This window comes from Ambystoma mexicanum, chromosome 9 (genome assembly GCF_040938575.1).
Source record: "Ambystoma mexicanum isolate Mex_15411 chromosome 9, UKY_AmexF1_1, whole genome shotgun sequence".
Lineage (NCBI taxonomy): Eukaryota > Metazoa > Chordata > Amphibia > Caudata > Ambystomatidae > Ambystoma > Ambystoma mexicanum.
In genome coordinates, this window is record NC_090931.1 from 398,996,810 (window position 1) to 399,006,515 (window position 9,706).

At 41.1% G+C, this 9,706-nt stretch overlaps 1 long non-coding RNA gene across 1 annotated transcript in view; it reads left to right on the forward strand.

The window, feature by feature from the left end:
• The window catches only part of LOC138489646 (uncharacterized), a 59,185-nt gene extending 56,628 nt beyond the window's left edge, over positions 1-2,557 (forward strand). Inside the window, exon 2 of the long non-coding RNA XR_011274848.1 lies at positions 2,133-2,557. This is a non-coding gene — a long non-coding RNA (uncharacterized lncRNA). The remainder of the gene's footprint in view (positions 1-2,132) is intronic.
• The last annotated feature ends 7,149 nt before the right edge of the window (positions 2,558-9,706 follow it).

A 9,706-nucleotide genomic window follows, 5' to 3' on the forward strand; every position in this document is an offset into this window, starting at 1 on the left:
GACGGAAGACTGTTTCTGGATTCTTTCAATAAGATACTGTGGGGCGACGTTGTTCAGGCACTTATGTGTAAGTCAGGCTGTTTTCAGCAGAATTTTGTCTTAGTGGTAAGCTAATAATTCATTTCTTCTTGTTGCTGAGATGTGAGCTTTTTTTTGCAATGCCCAGTGCTGCTCCAAGGGCGTTATTTTGAAGAATATGGATTTTGTTGATGATACATTTGTTGGCCCCTACGTATAAGGTGTAACAATAGTCCAGTTTTGATAAAATTAGAGCCCTGGTCATGGTGGTGCAACTGTAGGTGGAGAGGAAAGGCTTGGTGGCTCTAATTAGCTTGCAGGTGTAGGCGGTGGCCGAGACCATGGCATTCACCTGTTTGTTGAAGGAGAGGGAGGCATCTAGGTAGAAGCCTAAAGTTGTGACTTCTTTTGCAACTTTGATGAGGTTATCATCTATGTTGAAGCTGGAATATGTGTGGCCTAGTTTATTCAAATTGTGGGTAGAGCCAAGGATTAAGAGATCAGTTTTGTCATCATTCAGGCATAGGCCATGAGTGGCCATCCATGCATGAATGATGAGGTAGACCCTATTCACCAAGGCCAAATCCTTGTCATAATCTCCTGTCAACGGTAAGAGGATCTGGGTATCATCTGCATAGTTGATGTAGGTGATACCAAGACCATCAAGAACATGGAAAAGGGGCTTAGTGAATATGTTGTACATGGTGGGTAGATGCAAGAACCCTGTGGAACCCCACAGGTAATGGGGATGGGGTCTGCCGATGCTGAGGGCGAGAAGACACGCATGGTCCTATTGTTCAGGAAGGATTGTATCCAACCTACGGCTTCAGGTGAGAAGTGCGTGGCTGAGTCCAGGTGATTGCAGAGGACTTTGTGGTCAACCAAGTGAAATGCCGCTGAAAGGTCTAGTAACAATAGCTGGGCAGTTTTTCCATTGTCCCTGAGTGAGTCAATTTTTGCTTTAGGGTCTATCAAGGCGATTGCGGTTCTATGTTGGGGCCTAAAACCAGACTGCCAAACTCCCAGGAGATGGTTTTGTTCCAAATACTGCTGAATTTGGAGATATGCTATCCTATCAGAGGGAACCAAAAACAACTGCAAGCTTACTAGCTTCACACATGGACAAGTATCATTTGGCAAGAAAGCCTTCACAACAGTAGCCATAATCTACCACACAGGTGCCACAACTAGTGCAGGTCACTATACTGCATACATTAAAAAGCAATGTGTGTGGTTTGAATGCAATGATACTTCCATTACTCTAAAGCAGATATTACCAGCAAATCTTGCAAATGCCTACTTAATATTCTTGAACCTAAAATGTACTCTACAAAATTAGAATAACCTACTCCCCAACACCCACCAGTACATATATAATTGCACAAAAAAATACCTTCTACTCTGTGGAACTGGAACAACTTAGCATACAGCAACCATCCAACAAATACATCAGTTTGCCTGCTATACAATTGTTTCCCCAATGACCCAATGATTAGAGTCACAAAAACAATAAGTGTTGAAAAGACACACAAATATTGTTTCCTACATGGTACACCAACTACTAGAATAAGGCAACAACTGTCTAAGAATGCCCATACCAATGCAAGAAAAACACAAGTATTATCACATCGTACAGAGCGATTTCCTGTGGGAACAATCTAACCATGGACATTCCTGAAATTATGTTAAGTTGAAGATTACATAACATTTTTATTGGGATTAAAAATGAGTAGGCTAGAGTGCAGTATGCATAATTATTTATGGACTGTGGCATAAATGCTGTCTGTTTGCACCGTGCTCGATTTTCAAACAGAAATCTTGCATGCTTCGTTACAATGACATCTCTTCGGGGTTCAAGCTGAATGATTGCCATGATTGTGCTTCGTTTTCTCCATGTGGTTCACCATCCCGATGGGAGCTATGCCTAATTTACAGGGCTCAAATTGTACGCAACCCGTGTTCTAAACAGTTCACCTTGTTTTGATTTGTGTGTTAAAGATTGGCTGTGTTGTGCCTTTGATTAGGTTTCGAACAGTTATGAGTTATACGCTAACTTATTATATTAAAATAAACAATGGTTACTTAAATGTATTGTTATTCTGTTTCGTTCGCAGATACTTTGTACCGTACTGCCCCTGTAACAGCTTCCAAGAGTCAACAGACGGATTCTGGAACCAACAGTGCAGGATTTCCATGAGCAGTGCTTTTTTGCTCACCGTTATTTGGGACGATCAATATGGCCCTACATGTCCATTTGTGTTTCCGGCAATAAGGAGCAACATGTTAGCATTCATGATGCAAGAAGCCATAGAAACAAGAACTTTCACCTTTCAAAATGCAAAAAAGACTTGTGTTCTCTCACACCAAGGACCATTATTGAATTGTTTAGCTAATTTGCCATACGGCAAGACAAGGACACAAAAGGACAATAAAACATTGTCAGCTCCAAGTTACACGCAAAATTAAAAAATTGTTTGTTTCATGGAGCTTACAATTTCCTGTGAACATTCTTTGAAAAATAAAAGCACTTGAAACATTGCGCACTATTTTTTATGTATTATTGAAATATTCACCTACAAAATACTATTTATGGCAAGACAGAGAAGGTACTCTCTGTGTGAGCAGGTCTGTTTTATCTTTTGTTTATATTCCTGTTTGCGCGGGCGTGGGCGATGATGTGGCAAGTTGGGCTGTTAGGGAGAATTCACATAAATATGCTAATTTCCCTTACCTTTTGGGACCCCCAGGAACTTTGCAGGATTGCTAAGAATGTAATTTTTACCTGGAAAGAGTATGAGCCTTTTTACCCACTCTTTCATGTATTTTGATGTGTGTTTTACTTTTGTGTTCTTTGGATATGGAGTTTTAGACAACGCCATAGGCATCATCTTTTTCTTGTGTGTCACACAGCACCCTCAGTGCAGTGGCACATTGATGCTCTCAGACTTTCCAAGGTTTAAACATCTTCTCTGGGACTGACTACTGTCTCCCAGTGCATGCAAAGTTAAATTGACTTTGCTAGTCTTTTTAAATTGCTAGACCCAGCACACACTGCCTTACAGCAGCGTGCTGGAGGGAATGCCTAGTACCGATTACCTAGAAAACTCATGTAGCACTCAAAAGCTACCCATTCCTCTCAGAATGCTGGTGGCAGTGGTATTACCATGATTTTTCCGACCACAACCTGTTTAAACCCTCCGGTAGCTAAAATCTACCAGAGCCATGTTTTTCGAGATGGCGTCTGAGCCTCCTCTGTAAAAACAGGTTCCGATTGACTTTTTTCGCCATTTCTTTTTGGAAAGTTCCTTCTAGTGTTTGTCTCTGTGCGCCAAACCAGGTTTGGTCCCTTTGTTCATTTGCCTTTGGCAGGCTTCAGCACTGAAGACCCCCTCTTGCGCGTGAGTGTCTGAGGTGGACAGGATGTGAGGGAGGTGCCAGAAACTCCCTGTGCTTAGTCTGCTATGGCCTACGGCCTTCGGCCATGCACCCAAGAGTCTAGGCCCTGGCAACAAGCACTGCAACATAATACACCCACGCATGCAAACATCTTCTCAGTTACCACAACCCCCAAACATAACACAGCCACCTGCGGCCCTACTCACTCAAAACTCTATTAACTGCCCACATAAGGATGTTTGGCGTGTTACAGCACAGAGTACAGCACTACTGCACAGGTAGCAATTTTTTTTAATGCAGCACCACCACATGGGTGTGGTGCATTGCTACATGTGTTACCAGATTAACATGGACATATAAGTAAAGACAGGCTATTCAGTCAAAAACGATTCTAACATATAAGATGCAAATCTATTTTTACAGTTAAAAGCACACGTGCACTTTCAAAAATGCACACTATTTTCACCTGAAATGCCTATGGTGCAAGAGACACATTTGAAAATTAATAACTAACATTCTTAATAACTAACCTGACTAATAAAACTGCATTTAACATAACCCACTAATAAAAATGTGTCTCCACTGCAGAAATAGGCCTACTCTGAAAGTGAACTTTTAAACGCACATTCATTTTTTTTTTCTTTTTCTCTGCTGCTCTGTCCACATAACTACAGGAAGCCAAGGACTCGAAGTACAGGAAATCAGTTGGTTACAAATGGTTACTGTAAAAAGGAGCCATTGTGTAGAGAGGGAGGAGATGGCATGATTAATTTCTGATTGGAGCAGCGTCATAGCAAGTATCATGCTAGAGGCAGTGATGAGAGTTTTGCTGGGGGGAGTTTGAAGAGAGGGGGAGGACAGTCGGGATTTGGAGAGCTGGGAGAAGGACCTGTTTTCCTGGCTGGAGCTTTCCTGCTGCAAAAGCTGAGAGTTCCAGGCAATAACCCCGGTTTGAGAACGAAAGACGCTTGTTTTCACCGGGGTTAATCTTCAAGGGAGCCACATTCAGAAAGAGAACAGCTGAAATAAACTCAGGCTGAACAGATAAGGTAATTACAGAAGTGTGGGGGCTGAGTGTGTACGAGAATATTCAGTCAGTGTAGGAAAGGAGATTCCTGTGCTTTAATCACATGTTAATGTTGCAAATTGAGTTCTTGTCTCCGCCACTCTCTTTTCAGTGTATCACAGACAATGCTGTTACTGTGCTATTTTATTTATTTCTGTAAAGAGTGAGATCGTGTTTAAATGCAACTTTTATAATACACAAAAATATTTGAAAGCAGACGGGTGGTGTGTTTTATATTTACCAAAACTGTGCTGATGATGTGGGGAGATGTTTAGACAGTGCAATTGTCATTTTCAAGGTAGCTAAACATCAAATTTGGTTGCAGCCCTGTGCACAATGTAATTCAGTATGAGCAGTTATAACTAACTGTGTGTGTTGTAGTTTGTCGGAGGTCTATGAGTCGGCAAAAAGGGAGGCCCGGGACATAGTTCACTACCGTATATAAGATAGTGAAAATACCGCATGATGGCTCGCTGCCGTAGATAAGACAGAGAGAAATTGCCCATGGTGGAACACTAAAAATGAAAATGTGGTGTTCCAGAAATGCAAGCCTGAGGTCTCTCTAGTGATTACACGAAAAATCTAAGCAAAAATAAGGGATTCTGGATATTGGGGCCACAAATAAAACAAGGGAATTATGCTCACCAAAATACCACCAACCACGCATACCAACCACGCATACCAAATACGCATGTCTGGGTGCTGAAACAATGCATGTCCACTGTATTATTGTTGTACATGGCCCAATCTGAATACAAGGAGTGATTGTTGCTAAGTTATTTTTCGGCGGTAAGAAAATACCGTCAGGCCCCAAATCTCCACAAAATACCCTACATATTTATGGTGCGTTGCAGGCCGGGAAAGTGATCATAGAGTACCTACTGGGCGTGGCAAGCGTGTCTCACACTGCCATTTGCACATTAAAGGGAACCCATTTTATAATAGCAGTGTGCCACTAAAAACGAATTTCAGAATGTCACAAAGGGAAACCACATTCTCAGATCTAGTGCAATATTTAGAGGCAAAGTTGTTTGCACATGGAAATTGGTCGTCGAATAGCATGTTAGAATGGCGTGAACGCATTCAGGGTGAGGTGCAGAAAGAAAAACTAGACAATATTTTTGCAGAAGGCAGCATAATTCAGGTCTGCCTTACAAGATTATTGAATGCAGCCGATAAAAGTGCAGAGAAAGACTGTTTAATACGGCTACGCGGCAAAATATGGTTTATTTTAAATAAGTCCCTGCGAATGCAGGAGAATGATACTCAGCTAATTAACAGGTTAAAGACTGAACTAGATGGGGCAAGTAAAAATCAGGAAATGTTGAGAGCAGAATTGGATGTATGCCAAAAAGACATGCAATTAAAATGCAGAGACTTTGATACTCAGTTATCCAAAAGCAAGAAACAATTTGAGGATAGTGAGCAAGAATTGGTACACTTAAAAGCCTTAGTGGACCACATTAGACAGGGTAAAGATGAGGTTGTTTCAGAAATGCAGATTTTACAAAAAGAACATTGTGAAAAAGAATGTGATCTCCAGAGCGCAGAACAAGAAATTATTAAAATGATTCAAGAAAGAGACAAGAGAAATAAAGAGTTCAATGAATGCCAAATGCAAATGTGCGACATGCAGGAGGTGATTAATAAGATGAGTGATGAAAACAACTATTTGCAAAATGAAGCCAACAGATTCCTTAAAAAGTGTAAGGACTTAGAACAGCAAATGTGCATTCCCAGGTCCCAGGAGAGGCGGCAGGGTACCACATTCAATGGAGTGGAGGTGAATTCTAGCTCTGCCCAAAGAGCTAGTGCTCCAGTGACTTGGCCGGTGACTGAACTTGGTTGCAGCGCCCTTGGGGGATTTGATACTCCCATTGGGGGCAGCCACCAATCTCATACACCTGAAAACAGGATTGAATCACAAAATAGTGCAATTCCATGCATTGCAACAAGTAGCCCCATAAAAATAATGAAATCCATTAAAGCCCTGATCAAACCATTTAAAAAGGGAGGTGAATGCTGCATTGAGGATCACTTAGAAGCGGTGCATGACATTTTTAAAGCACTCCAGATACCTAAGGAACAGTACAGACAATATTTTCATTTAACTTTAGATGCCCCGATGGCCAGCATCATAAGGGGATTAAATGAACAGCAGAATATGACCTGGTTGGAGTTTGAAAAAGAAATTAGGCGTCATTTTTCTCCTTTTCAGTCATTGCAGGAGGCAAAGAAAGTCGCTTACACAATTACTGCTGGACCTAATACATCCCCTCGCCAATTTTTACAAGACTTAAAAAGAGCATTTTCTCGCTTTGATGTATCTTTTGACTCAAATTCCAATGAGTTTAAAACTGCATACTTCTATGGGCTACAGAAAGACATCATATCCCAATTGGTCCGTGAATTTGACCGTGACAAGTCCCTTGAATGGATTGTACATCAAAGCACAAAACTATATGAGGTACTCTATTGTCAGGGTAGAGAAAGTGATAAAATGAAAGATACTAGACCTAAATCTAAAGAACCCTCAGCCACAGTAATGGAGATCAGGTCAGCCAAAATGTCCCTTGAGTCTGCTCAAAGCCAAGGTAAAAATAATGTGACACCTGAACAAAGATCGCCATTTCCTTTACCAATGTTCCAATCACATGATCCTCGTAATAGAGAGAGCTACATCAGCCCTAGGTATTTAGGGGACAGACCCCGGGTAGGATATCGGCCTGATATGGCAGGTATGAACAATAACCAGAGACAAAATCAAGATCAAAGAAATGATGGTCCCTACCAGTCATTGGGGACACAGAGCAGATTTGATCCCAACACCATGATATATGGTAATCAGGATAGGCCCCGATATGTGGATCGATTTACTGATAATGGAAATCAACCTAGGGGCCAGTACCCACAATCTGAGAGACAGGACATGAGGCAAAACGTGAACTACAATCCACGCCAGTACAATGATTCCCCACCAGGGGACTATAATCAAAGGATGGGTGCAACCCGCTCCCCTCCACAAATGAATCAAGAGTTCAGAAACCATCCCAACCGACATCATTCACCTGAGAGGTATCAGAATAGATCCAATCAGGGGGAAAACAACCAATATCGACCTAGACCACAGAAAGAGGATCATAGAGAGATGGAAAGGTTCCAGTGCCTTGAGGCCCAAGTGAAAATGTTAGCTGAGCAAATAGGAACGCTCTGTACAGCGCAAAAACAACCTTCCAAAGACGGGGCTGATGGCCATAGCAATGACCGGGGGGCTTCCGAAAAGTGACTAAATACTCATGATAACTGCAGTGGCAAAATGACAGATTGCTCTGATATCATTTTGCATAACGACTCTGAGATGCCTAATGGATTAAATGTGAAAGTGCCAGTAAATGAACGTGTGACAGAAAGTGCAAATACTTCTAAAAAAGAGGTACGGTTTAACCTAGAGCTAAATAAAACAGTAAAGATTTGTACAAATGAAAAAGAAACATTAGGAATTCCAAAAGAACAAAGGGACAGACTTAAGAAAAATGACTCATGCATGGGGAATACCAGTGGACAGGGAGTAAGTGGGGATGCTATAGCTCCTTCCCTGGGCAAGCAAAACAATGACCAAACACAGACAGAAAAAGGAAATACTCACAAGGAGGGTACAAGTCAATCACCTGAAGAATTCTTTGAGGCACATATTTTTGAAGAGGCTGAAAGGGCTGGTATCACACTAAATGATCACAAATGCACAGAATTAAAAAATGACAAATTGCTGAATGATGTTGTTACACATGTTCAGTTGGAAGGTTGTAATGTGGTCTCTGATGTTACCCAGATGGATGGGCGAACAGTGGCCACACTCCAAAAAAACTCTGATCATGGAGAAATGAATAAAGTCTCTCGCGCAGAAATGGGTAAAAAGGAGGGAAACATGTCTTTCCATTTACCAACGTGTTTAGCCAAAAGTGAAAAAGACCTGAGAAAGGGGAGCCCTGAAATCAGTAAGAATTCACATTTCTTATGTGTATTAGAGGAAGTTGAGGACAGATATTATGCACCCATCAATGTAGAAGAAAAATGCCACACCTTTGCTATGATTGACACTGGCGCACAGGCCACAATTATGTCCAAGGAGCTGGTAAAGAGTATCAATGAAGGGAGACCCCCACGGAGTCAGATCACAGTGAAGGAAAATCAAGGCCCAGTGCATAACTTTAATGGGGAGGAGGTGCCCATTATAGGTGTTACTGAGGTTGACATAAACATAGGAAAGCACAGAATGAAACAAGAGGTATTGATCACATCTATTTGTGAAATTCCATTTCTGATGGGGACAGATTGTCTGAAAAGATTGTCTCCTCTAATAGATGGGGTGAATGGAGTGCTGTGGTCCTTAACCAAAAAACCATTGAGGCCTAAGAAACTAAAATCACAAAACAGCAATATAAATGAATGTCACACCGTTGCCAAAACAAATGATGCTGTGGAGGTATATCTCCAGAATAGCTGCATACCTAGTGTCACTGTTATATTAATGTGTCAAGACAAAATGCAGAGCGACAATGAAAAACTACCTGTACAAATATACTTGGACCCAAGGAAAAATTGGCAGACTGCCATAGATGAGCACACATTACGTTTTTATTTAAAAGAGAAAACATGCAAACAGAATATTGCTCTTAAAACAGATTCAGAAAAACACATTACCACTCTGGCAGAAATACACATGGAAGATGAGCAACCATGGGTTCATGTTGGTATAAATGACTATTTTAAAACAATAAAAGCAACTTTAGCGCTTGAACATGAAAGGAGTTTCATTAATGAGAAAGTGTTGCAAAAAATAATGGAGAGGGAAGAAATCCCGAGATTTAGGATTAAAAACCAATATGTTTCTGGGTTGGACAGTCCAGACTTTGAAAACCGAATTGCAGGCAGATGCATGCTTAAAATTAGCATTGGGCAGAAAACAATTTACCATAATGTATGGATAGTGAGTGGAGCACAAAATGAATTTTACATGGGCAATGACATCATGCACAGAATGTGTATGGTGTTAGATTTCCTTAATCAAAAAATATGGTCACGCCTAGGTGGTCCGGCACCTGAATTTGAAGACAAAAGAAGGGCTTATCATTGTGCACAACTGGTTCCTTATGCAATCGAATTACAAATGAGGAAATATACTATTATTCCTGCATTTCCAAAACACTTTGCAATAACACTGAAGTG